Source organism: Sarcophilus harrisii, chromosome 1, assembly GCF_902635505.1.
Source record: "Sarcophilus harrisii chromosome 1, mSarHar1.11, whole genome shotgun sequence".
Classification (NCBI taxonomy): Eukaryota; Metazoa; Chordata; class Mammalia; order Dasyuromorphia; family Dasyuridae; genus Sarcophilus; species Sarcophilus harrisii.
The window spans coordinates 60,329,506-60,350,816 of record NC_045426.1 but is presented as its reverse complement, the minus strand read 5'-3'; the positions used below and the strand labels follow the sequence as shown (position 1 = coordinate 60,350,816).

Sequence of the window (21,311 nt, the reverse complement as noted above, 5' to 3'; positions counted from 1 at the left end):
GTTCCATTTGAACTCTTGATTTCAGAGCCAGAACTTTATCTATTTTGCCATCTAGCTGCCCGGTCCCCACTTAATTTTTAAAAAAAACATTTACATATAATCTACCCCATAAGCTTACTTTTAACCAAGTTTAGGAGTAAGAGTGCCTTTTTTTCTTTCCATATCCCCTCCCTTATAGGGGATTTATTTTCCTCTTCCCTCCCTCAAATCTGCATTTCTGTTTACATGGCTATGAGACCATGAAACAGACTTGCCTCCAAAAGTCTTAGCTTTCACAGCTATAAATTGGGTCATACATCCTCGATTTGAAGTCACATGTACCTCCGGAGTTCACCTAGTCCAATCCCCTCATTTCACAAATGACTGAATTACTCAAAGACCTTAAGGGACTGCCAAGGTTTATAAAGGAGGAAGCTAACTGAGCTACCATTTGAACCCAGATTGACTGCCCTAAGTTGAGCCCGGTTTCTACTATCCTATGATGAGAAAGAATCCTTATGTTACCTACCCCACAAGGCCATGAGGGAGCCACTTTGTAAACTTCAAAGTGCTACATAAATAATTTATTAATAATTATTGGTTTTATTTTCAATTATTTAAATATGTATTATTTAATGATACTGTTATTAATTGATGATAATAATACCTCAAGAATCTGTAGTTTTTTGAGGAGAATTACCTCTTCCAAAATGGGTTCAAAACCCTTTATAACTTAGAAGAGTTTTGGGGAGCTACCAATTCCCCCCCAAAAAAATTCGATAGGATAATAGAATTAGAGTTGGAAGGGACTTCAGAAGTTACTATCCTAATCCTATTTTACAGATGGGGAAACTGAGGCCCAGAGAAGCCAACTGATTTCCAGGGTCACACAGCAGAGTCAGGCCTCTGACTCTAAGTGGAATGTTCTTTCTACTATACCATACCTAGCTATGCCAAATGTTTCTTCCTGTTCAGAAGACAGGAGATACAGTTAGCTCATCATTGGGTTTGTTCTCAAAGCATGTCCAACTTGGGTCCTATTAACCTGGATTTTAGAAATAATACAATGAGTCATCAAAAGAAAACTTTAACGAGGGATAACGAGTGTCTCAATAAATAAAGCTTCATTCACAATCTCTAAAATACTCTGTGATCCTAAGTAAGTTACTTAACGGCTGCATCCCAGCTGCCTCTTCAAGACCACAAATCACAGTGAGGTTGTTCATCTTTGTTGGTGGAAGGGATTTTTTCACTTAAGAGTTCCCTTTTTCAATGAAATCACAAGACTAGTTCTCACACACATTAGGTTTTGGGATTTTCTTCGCCTTCCTACATTTTGTAGGATCTACTATAGTCCTTGAACCCCACGGAGACATCCTTACCTGAGCAGGATAGAAGGAATCATTACTCTGGGGAAGAGGTAGTCAGACAAAGGAAAAGACTAAGAAGTGTAGATGGGGAAGGAAAAGCAGAATTAACAGTAAATGGTGGTGGGCGCAGGAATATTGGCTTCTTACTGGGCCCAAACCTATTTGTCAGGCTGAATTAATGTTAGAAGATCCTGACTCTGCAGTGATACATGTTCCCTTTTCCCACAGGAGCTCCTATAATAACATTAATAATAATAGCTAGTGTTTGCATAGCATCATGAGGCTTACAAAGCATTTTCCAAACATCTCATCTGATCCTCCTCATACTCTTGGGAGATAAGCACTAATATTATCCCCATTTTATAGATGAGGAAAATAAGACTGAGAGAAGTTAGCTGACTTTTCCAAGGTCACGCAGAGAGTTCATCTATGAAGCAATCTTTGAGGTCTACCTGCCTGGGAATCCATCAGCCCTCATGGTGTCCCTTTGAGGAAAATAAACAAATTCTAGCCATTATTCATCAGGAGCAGTTCTAGTTTCTTTGGCCCCTTTCATCCAGGATCTTCTCAAAGCTCCCTTGCAACACACGGTCCCTATGCTGAGTGCCAGGACAGGCAGAAAAGACCCTTTTATCCCCCAATGTTGCCTATGGCACCCGTAAGGAATTCGGCAGGGATGGAGCTGGACACTGCATCCCATTACTGGCTGAGAACGTGCGCTTAGCCCTTGGGGGAGGGGCTGCAGAACGGGAAAACAAGGTGGTCTATATGAAAGGAAAAGGAGGGGTTTTGTACGTGTGTATGTGTGTGTGTGTGTGTTCTGCACACACAGTCCAAGCCTCTTTTCCAAAGGAAATCTTTTCCATTTTTTTTCTCCTAGTACAAATTCAGAAAAGTTTCCAAGCAAAGACTGAAAGTCCTAGGGAGCTCTCTGTCTCTGTCTTTGTCTCTGTCTCACTGTCTCTTTGTTTCTGTCTGTGTCTCTCTTACTCCCTCTATCTCTCTGTGCTGTTTTTCCCTCTCTCTCTCTCTATCTCTTCCTCCTTCCCTCTATCCCTCTGTGCTTTCTCTCTGTTTTTCTATCTCTGTGTCTCTTTCTCTGTCCCTGTGGGTATTTCTCTGTTTTTGACTCTGGGTCTCTCATTATCTGTCTCTGTCTCTCTCTTCCTCCTTCCCTCTATCCCTGTGTGCTATTTTTCTCTCTTTCTCTGTCTCTGTGGGTGTTTCTCTGTTTTTGTCTCTGTGTGTCTCTTTATCTGTCTCTGTCTCTTCCTCCTTCCCTCTATCCCTCTGTGCTATCTTTCTCTCTCTTTCTCTGTGGGTGTTTCTCTGTTTTTGTCTCTGTGTGTCTCATTATCTCTCTCTCCCTCCCTCTCTCTCCTTTCTTTCTCTCTCTCTCTCTCTCTCACACACACACACTGTGTTTCACCCCAGTGGCGGCTTCCATTCCCCCCCCCCCCCCCAGGCACCAAACGGTCCTCGGCGGTCTGGGTTCATGGAGGGCTTTGGAAAGTGACTCATCCCCTACTTTGGCACTAGTGGGTTTATTACAGGAGACAAGCAAGAAGTTTTACAGACAGTGGGGAGTTGATTCTGTGACAGCCCTGTGATTTAGGGCGTATCTGGCCAGCGTTGACTGTTCCTAGTAAGTGAGAGCCCAGGACCCAGCGGCGGGAGAGGCAGTCCGCCCGCCTGCTGCTTGGAGAGAGACAAGGACCGAGCCGATTCCTCCCAGAGCCACGCAGACGGTGCTCCTCCCTTCTTCACGATCTGTTGCTTTGACTTCGAACCTGCCAAGCGGCTCTAAGAGAGCTTCATTGGTTCAGCAAGTGGTACAACCATCTACATTTTTTTTTTACCCATCTATTTATATACACTTTTTTTTCTTTAAATCATGAAGAAGGAAGTAACTTGAGACCTGTGCTTAGAGAGCTGGCTCTCCCTCAGCAAGTGAGAAACACAGAGAGTTGGGAACAGAGTTTGTTCCCCACAGGTCCGAGGACCGTTTGGTGCCTGGAAACTGGTGCGGCTGGGGAGCCTGGAGAACATCCTGGATGTGGCTCCATTGGCTCAGGAAGTGCTAGACTGGTCAAGGTCTCCTTCGGATGCTCGAGACATGAAGGGAGATGGAAGCGCTGTGTGGAACCTGATGTGGAAATACTGCATCTCAGTCAGGACCGTCAGGTATGGGGGGCTGGCTGCCCAGTGCCACTGAGTCCCTCCCCCCTCCTCCTAGGGCTGCCCACTCAGCAGAAGGAGCTGGCTTGCTTTGGGCTGGGAGCATGGGCGGTTCTGCCCAGGGTCTCTGCAGAGCCGTGACTTAGGTTACAGGCTAATAGCCTGGGTGTGGTACCCACCTTGGGGGGGTTTCCCTGCCTGGCCAGCTGGCCAGGGCCCCTTTTGTTCATGGCAGGGGGAAAGTTAAGTAAGAAGGATCTTGGATTGGCTGCTCATGGTTTAGAAAATGCTTACATTTGGAAAATGCAGCAGCAAGGCTGTAAATACTGGAGGCTGCCTAAAATGACAGCGCCGGACCGTTAGGACGGTCCTGACAGCTAAGGAGGGGCTGCAGAGACCAAGAAGGGACCCATCTCCTCTGGCTCAGTGGCTGCTCAGCCGGGGAGGAAGAGGGGAGGCAGGGAGCGTGGGGACTGGTGGGAGAGATTTGGAAAAGTGATATGTGGGGGGAGACGCGGTGCCCTAGTGTGTGTTTGTGCAGCCTGTCTACACTGGAATGTCAGGTGCGAAGTGAGCTATCCTGTATAAAGTATTTCCCCATAACAGATAAGTTATCTCACACATGGAGAAAATGGGAAAGTGTGGGTACAAGGGGGTGAGTGTATTGGGTAGAACTGTGAAAAATACATATGTGATATGGCCACACATGGATACAGTTGTTTGTGCAGGGGGGGATATGGGAAGGAAGAAGGCGTGTGTTTTAGGCATGTGTGTGGACAAGTATGAGATTTGTACAGATTAAAAATTGTCCATTGTTTTTTCCGTCGGGTCTGACTCTTTGTGACCCTCCTTGGGGTTTTCTTGGAAAAGATACTGGAGTGAATACTGGAGTGATTTGCCCTTCTCCAGCTGATTTTATAGATGAGGAAACTGAGGCAGAGTTTAGTGACTTGCCCAGAATCATGCTGCTAGTGTCTGAAGCCAGATTTAAATCCAGGCGGGTCTTCCTGATTTCAGGCCTGATGTTCTAATCCCTTTGTCCCCTACGTGGCTGATTAAAAATTAAAAATTAGAATTTAGTGCATATGTCTCCAGGTTCAGGGAAAAGAGCTGGGAGTAGGTTCCTTAATTCTTGGGCCTAAGTTCAGCTAGTTCCATTTGGGGGCACCTTGGACTTGGCCTTCAGTGCCCATTTAGCCACATTCATCACCAGAACCAAGGTGGACTGAGGAGTGGGATAACTGTCCCACCCAAAATCCCTTAAGTCACTGTCTCCATCTAGTGGGATCCTTCCCATCACTGAACCCATAAGATTCCTTACCACCCGTCCCTGCTACTGTGGGTAATGGGTGGGTGGCCCAGAGGATAAAGCTTGGGGTTAGGAAGACCTGAATTTGCATCCTGTCCCAGATTCTATCATGAGGTGAATCATTTAACCTCTTTAAGACTCTGTGGCCTTATCTATGAAATGAGAATAATAATGGCTTCTCCCTCCCCAGAGTTACTGTGAAAACAGTGAGATAAAGTATCCAAATTGCTTTTCAGATTTAAAGTGCTATATAAATGTTAGCCTTTATTATTTATTCATTCGTCATTATTGCTGCTGTTGATCTTATTGTTGTTATTGTTATTATCTGAGTTTGGCCTGAACTTAGTTGAATTACTGACTCAGTTCCTGAGAAGGTCTGATGAAGAATCCAGCCTATTGACTTTTTCCTGAAAGATCCTAAAGTTCAGAAGCAAAATTAGCTTGGGAAAAGATCACAAATTGCTTGGGCACGTGGACATCTCCTGGACTGGCGTGTCCAGAGCATGAGGATTTTCCCCTGTTGGCAGGAGGCAGTGGAACTCCCCACGACCGAATGGGAGATTCCAAGCATCTGCTCTCATCATCATCCAGAAATGGTGGGAAAAGGTCTCCCTGGGCCCCTGATCTGCCTCTGTCGTGTGTGTGTATGTGTGTGTGTGTGTGTGTGTGTGTGTGTGTCTTTTCTATGTCTGTCTCTTTCTCTCTCCTCTCCTTACCCCTTCCCTCTCTCCCTCTCCCTCTCTGTCTCTGTCTCTCTCCTTCTCTCTCTCTCTCTCTCTCTTCCTCCCTCCCTTCCTCTCTCCCTCTCCCTCTTCCTCTCTCTTTCCCTTTCCCTCTTCCTCTCCCCCTCTTTCTCTCCCATCCTCTCTCTCCCCTGTCCTAGGTTTCTGCTGTCTTCTCTCAGTCTCCCTCTCTCTTTCTCCCTCCTTCCTTTTCTCCCTCCCTCCCCCCACCCCAGTGTGGTCATGGGGGCAGGGCCACCAAGCTTCCCTCTGTACCCTGTGGTCGCTCTTTCCTCTGGCTGCATCTGTGCTTCCCCATGGCTAGTTTTTCTGGTTTTAGGGGATTGGTTGATTGCAAACCTCAAATGTTGCTTACTTACTAACTATGAGTGAGTGGGCTCTGCGGCTGCCCTAGACCTCATTCATGAGCAGAGAGGCATTGGGGGTTGGGAATCCTCCCTTCCTTGCTGGTTAAAAATTAAAAATTTAATTTAAATTTTAAAAAACTTTAAAGTGTCCCAACTGATTGATAACACTAATTTAGATCCTCCGAGAAAGGCTGTCCGTGATACGAGTGCTGGCTTCTATAGCACCATTTACACAGGATAAATCTATGGTAGGATGGTCTTGATGGTGTGTCCTGGTAACCAAACTACCAGGGAGGTTTAAACCTATCCTCCATGCACTTTCTAGTTACAGACCTACACATCTCCTACACTACATACACTATGTAGTGCACTATGGAAGGTCCCCGTGCTTGCCCAGCAGCAAGGCTGCATCTAAAGATTCTTCTGGGAATACAGATGACCCAGAAAATTCTTCTAGAACCCAAGAATGTTAGAATTGGAAGGAATCGAGACATCTAGATGGTGTGGTGGATAGAGCACTGGCCCTGGAGTCAGGAGGACTTACTAGTTGTATGATCCTGGGCAAATCACTTAATCCCAACTGCCAAACTAAAAAAAAATTAATTTAAAAAAAGAATTGGAAGAAATCTTACAGATTACCTTACTTTACAGAAAAGGAAACTGAGGTTCAGGAAAGTAAATTCATTTAAGGCCATTCATCCATTTATTTAACAAATATTATTAAATGCCCATTGTGCTCTCAGAGTGCTACAGAAGGTGGTAGGGGAAATAGAAATTTTAGATAAACTATATTCCTTGATTTTATGGAACTTATTCTAGTCTTGGAGTGGGATAGATAACATACAGACAGCTGTCATACAAAATCATACATAAGGGCAATGGAGAACTGGAGTATGGTATTAAGTGAAGTCTGAGAGGGAAAATGATGGCTTGAAAGGGGGATCATCAAAGGCTTTGTGAAAAAGGTGGCATTTGCTGGTTTATAACTGAAGCACTTACACCCTGTTATCACTCCCTTCCTACCTCCACCCAAAAGCATCAGGAAAGCTCCCTGTTGGCCCTACAGACTTGTCTCAGAATAAAAATTAGGGGGATTATATCTGCTGTTGTTTGTTTAAACAACATTGTGGTTGCTGCTATTCGGAGTTGCCTAGTTGGAGTAAACAGAGATCTAGGAGTTCTCTGGCCCTTCCCCTCATTCCTCCCTCTCTTTTACATAAAACTTCCAGTTCTGAAAGATTTAGGAATATCCTTGGTCTAAGCAGCCATCTTGTCTCAGAGAAGCCAAGGAAAGAATGAAAGCTAGAGGTCTGTTGGGGTTGGCCTGCCTGAGGCAAGGAGACCCCTTCAGAAAGCCCAGCCTTCTAGAATCCATCATGCAAACTGAATACAATCAAGAGACATTCATTAAGCACCTTCTATAAGGCAGACACCAGAGCAAGTGTCGAGAATTCAATGAGGAGCTTACATTCTATTAGGGGAGACAACATGTAGATATACAAGTATACATTTAAACTAAATTTAGGGGCAGTTAGATGGCACAGTGCATAGAACACTGGCTGCCCAGCCTCAAACACTTAACACTGACTAGCTCTATGCCTCTAGGCAAGTCACTTAACTACAATTGCCTAGATAGATTAGATTAGATGAATAGCTAGCTAGCTAGATGGATGAATAGGTAGATAGGTAGGCATTTGGATGGATGGATGGATGGATGGATAGATAGATAGATGGAGAGATAGATAACTAGATGGATGAATAGGTAGGTAGGTAGGCAGATGGATGGGTGGATGGATAGATAGATAGATAGATAGATGGATAGATGGAGAGATAGATAACTAGATGGATGAATAGGTAGGTAGATAGGCAGATGGATGGGTAGATGGATAGATAGATAGATAGATGGATGGATAGATGGAGAGAGATAATTAGATGGATGAATAGGTAGGTAGGCAGATGGATGGATGAATAGATAGAGAGATAGACAGATGGATGGATGGATGAAGAGATAGATGAATGGATGGATGAATAGATAGGCAGGCAGATGGATGAATGGATGGATAGATAGAGAGAACGCCATGGGGAGGAAAGAGACACTAGCATTTGGAGGATCAGGAAAGGCTTCTCTTATATGGGATCACTTGAGCAGAGTTTTGGAGAAAATAAAGGACTATAGAAGGGAAAGGGAAGGGCAGGATCTATGTCAGGAATCTGAGGCATGGAGACTGGAGATGAACATTCTTTATGTGGAACAACAAGATGATCAGTGTGGGTACAGGAAGATAACATGTAATCAGTTTAAAAAGGTAGGTCAGAGCCAGATGTGAAGGGCAAGTGGTGCAATAGATAGAGCTCCAGGCTTGGAGTCAAGAAGACTCCTCTTCCTCAGTTCAAATCTGGTTTCAGACACTGACTAGCTCTGGGTGAGTCACTTAACTGCCTCAGTTTCTTCATCTGTAAAATTAACTAGAGAAGGAAATGGCAAACCACTCCAATGTCTTTACCAAAAAACCAAAGGGGTCGCAAAGAGACAGGACTGAAAAATGATTGAGCAACAGTAAAAGATAAGCAGAGAAGTTTATATTTGACTGTAGAGTGGAACTCAATAAGGAGCAATTGGATTTGATTAAGCGGGAAGTGTGTTTATACTTGCCCTTTAAGGGAATCATTTTCGTAACTGTGTGTGGAATGGATTAGAAAGACAAGATACTTATGAAAAGAAGACCACATAGGAGGTTCTTGAAATAATCTAGGCAAAAGGTGATGAGAGATCAAACTATAGTGGAGGCCATGGGAGTAGAGCAAGGAAGATAGATAAAATCAGAATTGTGGAGGTAGAAGCAAGATTTAACCATTGTTCCAGAGGAGTAAAAGGAAGGAGCCGCTGATAACACCAAACTGAATTTGTCTTTCAGCTTCAGACATGGTTTAAGTTGCCTCCGGGGCATCCAGTTTGAAATATCTGTGGGGCAAATGGACATACCTGATCTCAGGAGAACGATTAGGGCTGAATTTGGTAGTCATCTGGATGGAGAACCAAGGATAAGAGTTGATGAAGGTACTGAGAGAATGTGGAGAAAAAATTGAGAGCCCAGGACAAAACCATGGAGTAAACTCAAGTTAAGGGACATGATAGGGAAGAGGAACCGGAAAAAAAAAGAGGCTGAGAAAGAATAATTAAACTGATACAGGAGAACCAAGGGAAAGCAAGGTTGTAAAGACCAAAAGGGGAAAAAGGAGACAGAGGTTAACCGTGTCAAATGCTGCAAAGGGGCCAAAAAGGAGAAGGATTTTTAAAAGCCCATCTGATTTGACAGTTGAAGGATCATTAGTAACTTTGAAGTAGAGAGCAGTTTCAGTTGAGTGATGAGGTCAAAAGCCAGATTACAGAGGGTTGAAAAGTGAGTAAAAAGAGAGGAAGTGGAAGCCACAGGTGTAGATAGCTTTTCTAGAAGTTTCTCTCTGTAAAAGAGGAGGGAAAACAAATATTTAATTCAATCAGCATTTATCAAACTCTTGCTATCTATCTAAACACACACACACATCCATATATATGCAAGACTGGTGTCTAACTACTGGGTTATAGAGACACAAACAAAACTGTTCCCACCCTCAATAGATGACTAAATGAAACCCTTGATGCTGTATATTGTGATCATGGTGAGGTTCCAGATGTTACAGAGAGAAAAGGGAAATATAGAAGGGGTGCTATTTTATATCAATAACATTCTTAGAAAGTCTCACATCCCAGAAGGAGAGCCCTGGGCAGAATCTTTTTGGGCTGATCCTGGGGTGGGGAATAGGGATCATCCCATGATTGGTGGTCATAAATCCATAGTTCCATAGAATAACAGAGTTGAAAGGAAAATTAAAATGAAAAAAATCAAAAGCCAAGAAACCCTATTCCCTCATTTTTCAAAGGAAAAAGCTGAGGTCCAGAGAATGGAAGAAATGCCCAATTTTAATTATCCAGGAAGAGAACTGAGATCCCCTGATTTTCAGAATATTCATAGAGTTAAAGAGTCATAGATTTAGAGCTAGAAGGGACTTTAGAGATTTTGGAGCCCCAGTACCAATTTTCCAAGTGAAGAAATTAAAGCATAAAACAGTTGAATCACAGAGGTTACAAGTCCAAACTCCCCAATCCATCTCTCTGTTCTTTTCAAATTTCAATAGTAACAGAACCTGGGGAAGTAGAGGAGATGATGGTATCCCAGAACTTGGAGCTGCTAGAGACCTCAGAGCTGATCTAGCCTAGAAGTCCTTGGCTTGAGATCCATGAAGCTGGTTTTTTAAATATCTTGATAACTATGTCAATATAATTGGTTTCCTTCACAAACATATGTATGTATTGAATGCATCTAAAGCATGATTGTGAGAAGAGGTCCATAGACACAGGTTACCAATGGGGTCCATGAGACAGAGGATGTTAAGTGCTCCTGAACCAGTCCTACTGTGTAAAATTATTATTATTATTATTATAGTTTTTTTATTTACAAGTGTGTGAAATAATTTTATGGGGAGGGGGGACCTGCTTGAGTGGTTGGCTCGAGCTTATACAAGTAGTAGATAATAGAGAATTTGAATCCAGATTCACCATCTTGAAATCTATGGGATCTTCTGTTTCTCTGTTCCCTAACCTGCCATCTTGGGTGCCCACCCAAGGACTGCCCAGGACCCTCCCTAGGAAGAAGCAGCAATCATAAAGGAGCATCACAGCTGCTGAGCCAGATACTGACATTGCATTCATTTCAAGGCTACACTTAGCACCCCTAAACACACAGAGGAAGCCCCTGCGGTTAGCACAGGCAGTGGCATGTCATTCAGCTTGGTTAGTGTGCCCAGCTTCCTAACTACCAACCTGGCACAGGCTGAGGGCTCATCAGCAGACAGTGCTGGAAGAGCCCATGGGGCGCTGCTCCTCCCCATGCTGTCCGGTCCTCGCAGGGACCCCTCACGGAGGGGAGAACAGGCCGGTCCATGTGCCCAGTCATGGGCCTGGGGTTAGTAACTGGAAAAGGCGGCCCGGACTGCCTTAGTCAGCAGGACTGCAACCCGCAGAGAGTAAATTGGAGGGTTCAGTGCATAGTTTTCAGCTTGCGTCTGAAAATTCCACTTTTGAGGCATGGAGGAGAGTCAGGGCCGATCCAGCGTGTCTGCTCCTCACATCTGGAAAAATAAATCGGCCTGAATGGACAGAAGGGGCTGCTGCCACTCAAAGGTCAGTTCAAGAACTGTCCTAGGAACGGAGCTGGTGTTTTCTGAATTTCCCTCCTTCCCTCATCTGTGGCCGGTCACTTCCTCTGGAGGAGAAGCAGAGGCATAAATGGGAGCTGCGACCTCCCCGGAGCCGGGAACCCTCTCGGGGCAGGGCAGCGGGAGCAGCCTGCCTCACCAGGAGCCCCTGAGCCTGCAAAGTTTAGCCCTTGAGTAGGTGTGCCCAGAGCTAAACTCCACCCCCCCACACTGGACTGGACCTGGAGTCTTTGCTTGCACATCCAGGCGAGTGGAGATTTCCAGGATCCTTCCTCAAGAGCAGGGCTGCTGGACCTTTTTTTGGAAGGGGGCAGTCCCCTTTTCAAAAGAATCTGTCCAAATATATAAATAAAATAGTTCAGATTATGGAGGAAAACAATTATTCTGAAATAGTTATCAAAACATTAAAACAAAACACACGCTTATAGATTGTCAAGTTGGCAAAATCTTATTGTCAGTCTGAGATTATCGGATCATATGGTGCCCAAAAAAGCTCAGAAGCCATGTAAGGCTACGTCTGTCTTTGTCCAGATGAGGAAACATTGGCGAGGGGAGATAGTTTCCAGCCTCACCCAGACTATTCAATGGCTGAAGCAGGCTTAAACCTAGGTCCTCTGACTTCAAACCTAGCACTTGTTTCACTACTGATTCCCTTTGCCTATGGGATATTTTCCTACCTCTGGGTGGTATAGTGGACTCGGAATCAAGGCTTGAGTTCAAATCCCACCCCATCTACCAGCTGGGTGACTCAGAGCAAGCCCAGATCTCTGCCTCCTGTGAAAAGAAGAGGACGGATGTATGTCTAAGTCTATGATCCTCTGGCCTTCTCTCTGTGATCATTACCATCTCGGTCTGTGGAGAGAGACAGAAACAGCCTGCAACTCAATGACTCGCTTTTGAGGTTCAGCCCCAGAATTGTTTTTTGAAACTGCTGTTATTTTGGGAAAGGCAGCAAGCTCGCTGAGAACAAATGAACAGTTGGAGATGGCAATCAGAGTGGGCTTCATGTTTTGGAAAGCGAGAGTTTCCCCAAGGGTACTGGTTGGAAGTGTTCTCCAGGGGTCTCATCCCCCAGTGAAAGGCTCAGCTCTTCCCTTGGGGCTTCAGGGAGCCTACCCGGACAGGCTGGGGCTGGGTCTCCTCTCAGGCCTAGTCAAGTCCTGCTCAGTCCCCCAGTACCCCTTGTTCCCAGCCTCCATCCCCATCTCTCTGGCTTGTGGACCAGGTACCGCGCCTTATGTCACCAGTCCGAACATGTGTAGAGAAGTAAGATTAGAACTTTCATCTTCACAGATTGCTGCTGTGGCTTCCTAACCCCTTGGTCCTCAAGAAGACACTTATTCTAGAGCCCACCAGATCCACCTGCCTGACAAAAGGGTCAGAATCTTAGGGGCTTCACCCTAATTTTAATACTATGTAATAGGAACCTGATTTCTTCAAGTGCAGGGAGTTAACTAACAGTGGAATGGCTGAGGGGGAAAGGCTGATTATGTAAACAGGCAGATTTTATGAACTTCAGGAGAACTTGGTGATGGATACTGTGAAATTAGGGGATGGGGAAATGCTCGGTGGTGGAGGAGGGATTGCTAAATCAGAGAAGCCCAATGGGGAAGTGATAACAACATGCACATGTCATACTTCCCATTTCCATCTGATGACCAAAGAGGGGGGTGGGGGGAAAGATCTGCTATTTGGGGCAAGGGGATAAGGTCTTAGGCAGACTGGAATTACTTCCCCCCACACCTCTGCCATCGCTCCTTAAAACACCCCAAACACCAGCCCAGGCCTTGTCTTGCACCTCCCTGCCAAGAGCCACCTGAGACAGGTTTCAGACAGAGCCTGGAGCCCCTGGCAGGGGAGTCCTGGCCAGGGGCCATTGGCAGCCTCCAGAACCTGGACATAGGCTCCCTCCAGTGCCCTTGTTCAGCCCCATCCTTTCAGAATAAATGGAGCAGGGCGTGCTGGGGAAGCCAGCCACCTGTTGGGCTTTGCCTTTTGTTCTCTGGCTCAGGCTGGGCTCTCAGTTCCTGAGTGGGAAAGGCATTATGAGGCCACTGTTTGCATCTGGGTCGAACGCTTCACCTGAGGTCGGCTCTTTCAGGAAATAGGACATTAAGGGCCGCAGAGAAACACTAGAAGCTGAGAAACCCGAGCAGCCAGCAGGAGCTGAGTTTCAGAGGCAGCTGTCTAATTTATTGACCAAGAGGCTTTTTAAGGAGGGTGCCTTGTGGAGTCTGCTAGAGTTATTATTCTCTCTGTGGGGTTGGGTACTGGAAGGGGCCATACATCCCATATCCCTGAGCAGATCTCTTTGGGAGGGGTCCCTAAGGCTCGAGCCAGAGGGTGGGGAAGCAGGGAGGCTGGCGTAGAAGACAAGAGTCTGTGCCCTTACCACGTGGGCACCTAGAGTACTTTTCCGTGTCTGTGCTGAAAAGGAAGTTAGACTCTAGGTCTGACAGCTGCTGGGCTTGATAGTGCTGGCTTAACAAGGGTGTGGATGGGCGGGCAGAGCTGATCCCCCAGTGTCTTCTGGACGGGAACCCCGTTTCTTATGGCCGCTCCAGAAAACTGTAAGTACCAAGTGCTACCCGTCTGCTTTCAGCCAGTGGAAGACTCTAGGCCCCAGCTGACAAACTATTTACGGTGTCTAATGACTTAACGAAGGATGCGGTGTTTAAGATGAAATATCACTGGCAAGTTCTCTTTCCCATTGAGGCTATAAATTTACAATGACCAGCTAGCACATCAGAAAGGCTGAGGGGGGTTGAAATGTGTTTTTTGAGTTTGCCATCTGCTTCTTTTCACAGTTTAAGGTGGCTGAAAGCTCTGTGGTATCTTTCTGCAATCCTGCTTCCTCCCTCCCTCTCCCCCCATTCCAGGTAGTAGCTGAGCCATAGGTAGGCTATTTGCATCTCGTTCATTTTTCCTCAGCAGCTGCTATAAAGGGAATGATGGGAGGCGTCTGTGCTTAATGCACTTGGAGCCTGCAGCTAGAAGGAAATTCATTATCTCTTGTTATAATTAAACTGCCAGACCCTTGTGGAGGGACTAAAATATTTCAGACGCACCTCCCTCCCTCCCAGGGAGGAGAGAAACACAAGGTTGGTTTGTGGCACTGAGATGGGAGTCCAGGAATTTGGGGTGCTCCCATTGCATACTTGGATGTTGCTCAGGTACTCCAACCTCCCCATCCACCCTGTCCCTTCTCATGCATTTTGGGCTATATGTGGCTTCTTCCTGTTCTCCCTTGGAGACCTTTGGGTTGACTGGGAGAAATGAGGGATGGAATGGTTGTATGGGAACACAAAGCTCTGTGTGGGACCACAGAACAGATATAGGACCTGATCATGAATCCCAACCTTGCCACTTATTGTGTGTCTGACTATAAACACATCTCTTTTCTTCTTCTCTGGGTCTGTTTCTTCATCTGTAAAAGGAAAGAACTAGACTAAATACTGATGTGATCTTGGGTGATCTGAGTCTCTTCATTTAAAAAAATCAAAGGATTGGACCATGATCTCTGACACTCCTTGATTTAAGTCCATGATCCTAAAGGCCTCTTTCAATTCTAAGCCTATGGTCCAAATTATATGTATGTGTATACATTTATACACACACACACACATATATATATATATATATATATATATATATATATATATATATTTGTGTGTGTATACACACACACACATATTCACATGTGCATGTGTTTTTTTGTGTGTGTATATATATATATATATATAGGCTGAGAGTGCTGACTTCAGTCACCTGCCCTAGGCTTTTCCAGATCCATGGAGTATTTCAGACAATTTGGTCTGTGTGGATTCCAAGCACCCATCTGTCTTTGGGGCTTACCTCAAGGATACAAAGCCTATAAAGTGTAAAAAAAAAAAGTGTGAAATAAGAATGTGTAATAGAGGTGTGAAATAGGAGCGTGCAAATATGTGTGAAATATAGGTGTGAAATGTATGTAAATATAAATGTGAGATATGTGTCTAAATATGTTAGAAAAAGTAAGTAGAAAAAAAATTGAAGTAGAAGTAAAATGATTTGTGTTGTAAACTGTCAGAAACTCAGAATCTCCCGTCATGAGATCACGTGATCAGAGGTCTTGAGCTGGAAGACTTAAGGATAGGCTATCAAGGTCAACCCATCAAGGTCAACCCCTTCTTCTTATTGAGGAAGATCCAAGTCACAGACAGGTCAAGTAACATGCCCAAGTCACTCAGGAGAGGAGGTAATAGAGCTAAGATTTGGACTCAGTACCTCTGACTCCAAAGTCAATACTCTATGATACTCCAAAGGACAACCACTGTTAATTAACTATGTTCTGGAGAAGGAATAGGAAACCATCTTGGTCAGATTCATTAGAATCACTCTTTATTCTCGGGGGCTCAGGAGGTTTCATTACAGTTCATTTTCCTCTGGGTAATGAGTTATTGGTTCTAGTTCCTTGTCTGCATTAGGGATAGGAGGGTAGCTTTCTCATGAAATGACAGGCTTGTTGGAAGGCTGATGGAAAGACCAAGCACAAGGCTTGTCTCTATCCCATGAAATAGATGTAAGTCATGTCCATGTGATGTAGTAGAAAGAATGATGAGCTTAGAGTCAGGAGCCCGGGTATTATCTAGCTTTAAGCTTCAGTTTCCTTTTTCTTACAAGGGAGATAGTATTTGTACTGCCTATCTAACACAGTTGTGATGAGGAAAATGCTCTATAATCCTTAAAGAACTATAAATGTGCAACTTTTTAGTATTGTTCTCTTCACCAACATGATCTCTACCTCCACTTCCACTGGCCTGTCTAGCCTTAGAGAGGCGGTCATACAGAACACATTCAAGTGCAAACATTTTAAAATCATTTTCTTCTTCCTTACAAATATTCCTCTGGCTTTAAGTCTAGTGTCCAATGTGAGCTCATTTCCTTATTAAGCTGATAGATGACAGGAACATTATTGAATAGAATGTATCTGAATTTCACCGATGTTCTTTACAAAGTCTTTGATGATATCTTTGAGACAAGATAGAGAGATGGGAATTGGCGTCGATTCAATTCAGAATCATTTATTTGGGGTAAGACTTTGTACAGGGTGTGGGGATTACAAACACATGGGGGTAAACAGTCTCTCTGCCTTCAAGGAGTTAATGGATGACAATGCATTTAGGTAGATTCATAGAGAATTGGATGAGGGTTCCTAAAGGATGCAGATTTGTGCATCCTTGTCAACAAAACATTGCTCTGTCAAGTGAAATTGCCGAGTTGTAGGACGTTAGAGATGCAAATGATGGAGAAAGCAGAGAGTTCTACTCCTGTTTTATAGATGAGAAAAGCCAGAAACAATTTGAAGGTGCTTTTTAACATATAACCCCCCCCCCCAAAAAAAAAGTAAGTGATTATGATCATTCAATATGTTCAAGTAGATCTGTGAACTTACCAATGTGTTATTCCCTCTACTGATGACAATTATACTTTACTCAAGAGTGCTCATCCTATCTGGCTCTTCCATGTCCTCCCATAAGTTTGCTTTAGGAAATCCATCCAATGTGTCGAGGGCCTTTCTCATTTTCACTGACTTCTCTAGGGTACCACCAGAACACACAGGCTTTCTTTCCATTCTCCCTCATTTTCACCACCTATCTGTTCCACCTTTTTGTTTGTTTATATGTTTTTTCAATGGACCCTTTATCCCAGTTCTATGCAATTCCTCACTTGTAGTGAGTTATAACCTATTTCTTCTCTGAAATTATGAGTTCCTTGAGGGCAGAAACTGTCTTACTTTTCTTTTCATATCTTCAGCACTTAGCACCATCCTTAATAAATGTCCCTTTTTGAACATTCATTCATTACCATCTGAGCAATATTCCTGTACAGTTCTTCAGAGACTGTTATCAGTCAGTAAAAATTTAGTAAATATCTACTATGTTTCAGGCACTGGACCAAATTCTAGGTATGTTTAAAAAAAAAAAAAAAAGAGATAAAATATAGCTCCTGCTCCTAAGGTGCTCACAGACTACTGAAGGAGACAACAGGCAAACAACTCTGTATATCCAAATATAGACAGGATAAATAAAAAATAATTAATAGAAATAAGGCATTAGAAATAAGAGATATCAGGAAAGTTTTTCTACAGAAGTTGGAATTTTAGCTGGAACTAGAAGGTCAGAGGCCGAAATGAGGAAGGAGATCATTCCAGGCATGGGGGATAGTCAGGGAGAATATCTAGAGTTGGGAGATGTTATGCCTTTTGCCTTAAAAGAATGATTAGTCAGCCATTCCCTGATTTGAAGGAGAGAAGGGATCATCTATAAACTTGAGTAAGGGAAAAACAAAAAGAGAACAAGGAGTACTAGAAAGATGAGAACTTAAAATATTATTTCTACTAAAAGAAAAAATAGGAAATGAGTTGAAAGTCCATCACATTATTGCATTAGAGAACATTCAGAAATGTGAACATTCCTTGGCAACTACTCAGATCAACATTGATAAGGAAAGCCAGTGGCCAGTTACTGGACCAAGGGAGCAATTTATGGAAGATACTAGAAATCACTGTAAATTTGAAGCACTAATCTAATTTAGTCTCTGATGCTTAATCCATGTGAATAGTGGGCAAATCACTCTTTCTGATTGTACCCCAATTTCCTTGTCCTCCCATGAGTTTGCTATAGGGAATTCATCCGATTTGCTGATGGCCTTCCTCACTTTCACTGACAGCTCTAGGGTACTAGCAGAACAGATGGGCTTATCTAGAAAATGACTTGAATTACTAAGGCTTCTTTTGAGCTCTAATAGTTTTTGCTTCTGTAATCTGGTCTACTGCAATGCTATCCTAAACTTTGTTCTATCCAATATTTAATTATTTGTCCCTTGAACACAATCCTGTATCTCTGAACTCAGCATTTTCACTGACTCTCCCCTCTGTCTGTAACTCTATCCCTCCACATTTCTACCTCCTAGTTTCCCTGGCTTCTTTTTTCTGCTTACAGGATTTTATTTTTTCCAGTTACATGTAAAAATAGTTTTCAACTTACTTTTATAAAATTTTGATTTACATTTTTCCTCCATCCTTCCACTTTCCCCAAGACAACAAGCAATCTGATATAGATTATACATGTGCAATCATGTTAAACATTTTTCCACATTAGTCATGTTGTAAAAGAAGAATCAGAACAAAAAGGAAAAAACCACAAGAAGAAAAAAAAAGTGAAAATTGCATGCTTCAATCTGCATTCAGACTCCATGTTCCTTCTCTGGGATGTGGATAGCATTTTCCATCATGAATCTTTTGGAATTGTTGTGAATCACTATATGGCTGAAAAGAGTAAAGTCTATCAAAACTGATCATCACCATAATGTTGCTATTACTATGTACAATGTTCTCCTGGTTCTGCTCACTTCACTCAGCATCAGTTCATGTAAGTCTTTCTAGATTTTTCTGAAATCCATCTATTGATCATTTCTTACAGAACAATAATATTCCATTACATTCATATACTATAATTTATTCAGCTATTCCCTAATTGATGGGCATCCCCTTGATCTCCAATTCTTTTCCACCACAAAGAGAACTGTTTGTAGCAGTACATATAGGTCCTTTTCCCGTTTTTTTAATAATCTGTTTTTTCCTGGAGACTTTCGAGCCTACTTTTTTAAAGAAGTCTTTTAAAAACTTTGTTAATCTTAGTTCCTTCTTTCTGAGTTATCCCCTTTCCCCTCTCTTATCTGAACATGTTTACACATTGTCTCCCCCATGAGACTTTTTTTTTCCTTTTTTTCTTTTTTGTATACTTCAGCACAGTATCTGGCACATATTTTTTATGTGATGTTAGTTGACTGATAATAATGTAAATAAAAACATACAAAACACAATTATCAAATTTTAAATGGCACAAAGCTAGACGGAAAGCTCATCTGTGAGATAACAAAATCAAAGGCCAAGAAAGTCTTCCAGGGTGGTTAACAAAGCCAAAGTGAACAAGATGAAATTTTGTGAGACCAGAGGTAAAGTCTTGCAATTTAAATTAAGTAGGTGATGAAACTAATCACCGTCAGCCAATCAGGGACTCTGCCCCAAGCAACTCCCATAAACAGATCTCTCCTGGCTTAACAGCAGTTCAAAAGAAATTGGTGTTTCCCATAGTCCACAATCAGTTTAGTATGAGTCAACAGTGAGATTTGGCAGCCCAGAACATCTAAAATGCCATCATTAATAGAAACAGAGAGTCCAGATCCCAGGCGTTAAGTGTCTCATTGTTCTCCGACTTCAAATTCAACATTCTTTTCATTGTGCTACGTGGTCTCTACAGAAAAGATTCCAACATGCTAACTGACTTCAAATATTTGAAGGATTGTTTATTGAAAGAGGGACTAAGTTTATAATCTGGGGACTTTGATCCCAGCTGTCCTCTCCCTAACCCCCAAGATGCTGGATATCTCTGAGCCTTGTTTCCTCATCTTAACTCCATCTTTACAGAATGGGCTAGAAAAAAAAAAGACATTTTGCCTTATTCCAAACAAACAAAAAATAATTTTCTGAAGATACGAAAATGACCGATTTATTCTGAATATTCTGTTCATTTGAATAATCTTGAGAAAGAAATATTTTGCTGTTTTTTTTCTTCATTAATCAATTTAGATTGGCAGCTGCATTAAAATAGCTACTAAGCATCTTTCAAACTTTCTTGACCCGACACAATCATTTTAAGCATTTAACGTTTCAATAGTTATTTTCTCTAAAGTATTTAAATAAATAATAAATTTAAATAAATAAAGAAAGAAAATAGTATTTTCTCTAAAGACCTGTTACAAGTCTAGCTGATGGAGAGTTTGAGCTGGTAAATTTATGGAAATAAAGCTACCACTCCTATTTCTGAGAGCTCCAAACACTTTGTACCCCTCATTATGTATTCACATTCTGCATTTTACTATTATTTGTGTAGGTGCTTTATCTTGTTTTATGAAGTAACTGTAAACTCTATGAGGGGAGGGACTATATTTTATATTCTCTGTGTCCACATCTTGCATATAGAAGAATTCAGGAAGAATGTATTAAATTGATGGGTTATGACTGAGCCAAATCATTCATTCCATAAATTGATACTGAACTCGAAAAAGGTTATATCAGATGAGATTGTGATCTCATAATGCTAGGTACTATAAAAGATAGGGAGTTTGTCTGGAGAAACTCCCAACAGGAGTATATAGTTTATGTGAGAAATAAGAATATAAGCAAATAGAAACCAGACAAGTTAACATAATCTCATTGTTTCTACTTGTAAATAGGGAAGAAGTTATTTCCAAGAAAGATGAAATCCCTCACAAAGATTTCTCAGAAATTTGTTGAGGGCTGGTTTCTTAACACTTATAATGCAAGGGAGAGTTGCAGCTGTCTCTGGAACTTCTAGCGTGACTTCAAAGGCCCTGCTTGACCTCTCCTAGAAGCTCTTAATTAAATAATCACAACAGGAAATCATTTAAGGCTGCAGGTCGAGGGAAAAGTGAAAACCCAGATGGTCCAAAGGAGAGGTATCTAACCACTGTGATTCCTTAACCTGTTTCATAGGTGCTAAGAGTAAAGAGTGCATCTTTCTAATCCATTTCATTCATGGCCCTCTTGCATTCAGCAAACAATCAAAATAGATTAATTAATCAATGAACATTTGTTAAGTACCTACTGTGTGATGAGCATTGCTCAGTGTAGTGGAACTTACCTGTAAATCCCTGTTAACTGGGGAGGCTAAAGCTGGTGGATCTCTTGAGCTCAGGAGTTCTGAGCCACAATAAGGCTAAATCCATATGAAGCGTCGACATGAAGCCCCTAAGAGCAGAAACCACCAGCTTCCTAGAGAAAGACAAACCCAATAAATTCAGAAATGTTGCAGGACAAAGTTCCCATGACAGTCAACCAAAGAACTGAGTCCTGGACTGCTACATTTCTAGCCCAGGGAAATAAAAAGACCCATTCTCAAAAAGACAAAAATTAGCAAGCATTAACTGAACAGACATTCGTGTGGCAGCAGCTGCGTGGGTCCCATTGGCAAAGTAATGATGCACTTTGTTAAATTCAAATCTCCATCTTAAATTGTTTTATTAGATCTAACAACAGGAGCCAAGAGCAGCGTAGAAAACATAT

At 42.7% G+C, this 21,311-nt stretch overlaps 1 protein-coding gene across 5 annotated transcripts in view; it reads left to right on the top strand.

Annotated features, from left to right (window-relative positions):
• IQSEC1 (IQ motif and Sec7 domain ArfGEF 1) overlaps positions 1 to 21,311 on the top strand; it is a 741,922-nt gene that overhangs the window by 535,317 nt on the left and 185,294 nt on the right. The window contains exon 1 of one of the 5 annotated variants that reach the window (XM_023498252.2): positions 13,660 to 13,752. The exons of the other annotated variants lie outside the window; for them this stretch is intronic. The gene's annotated coding sequence lies outside the window, so the exon portion shown is untranslated. Of the gene's footprint in view, positions 1 to 13,659; positions 13,753 to 21,311 lie in introns of those variants that run through there. 5 annotated transcript variants of the gene reach the window in all.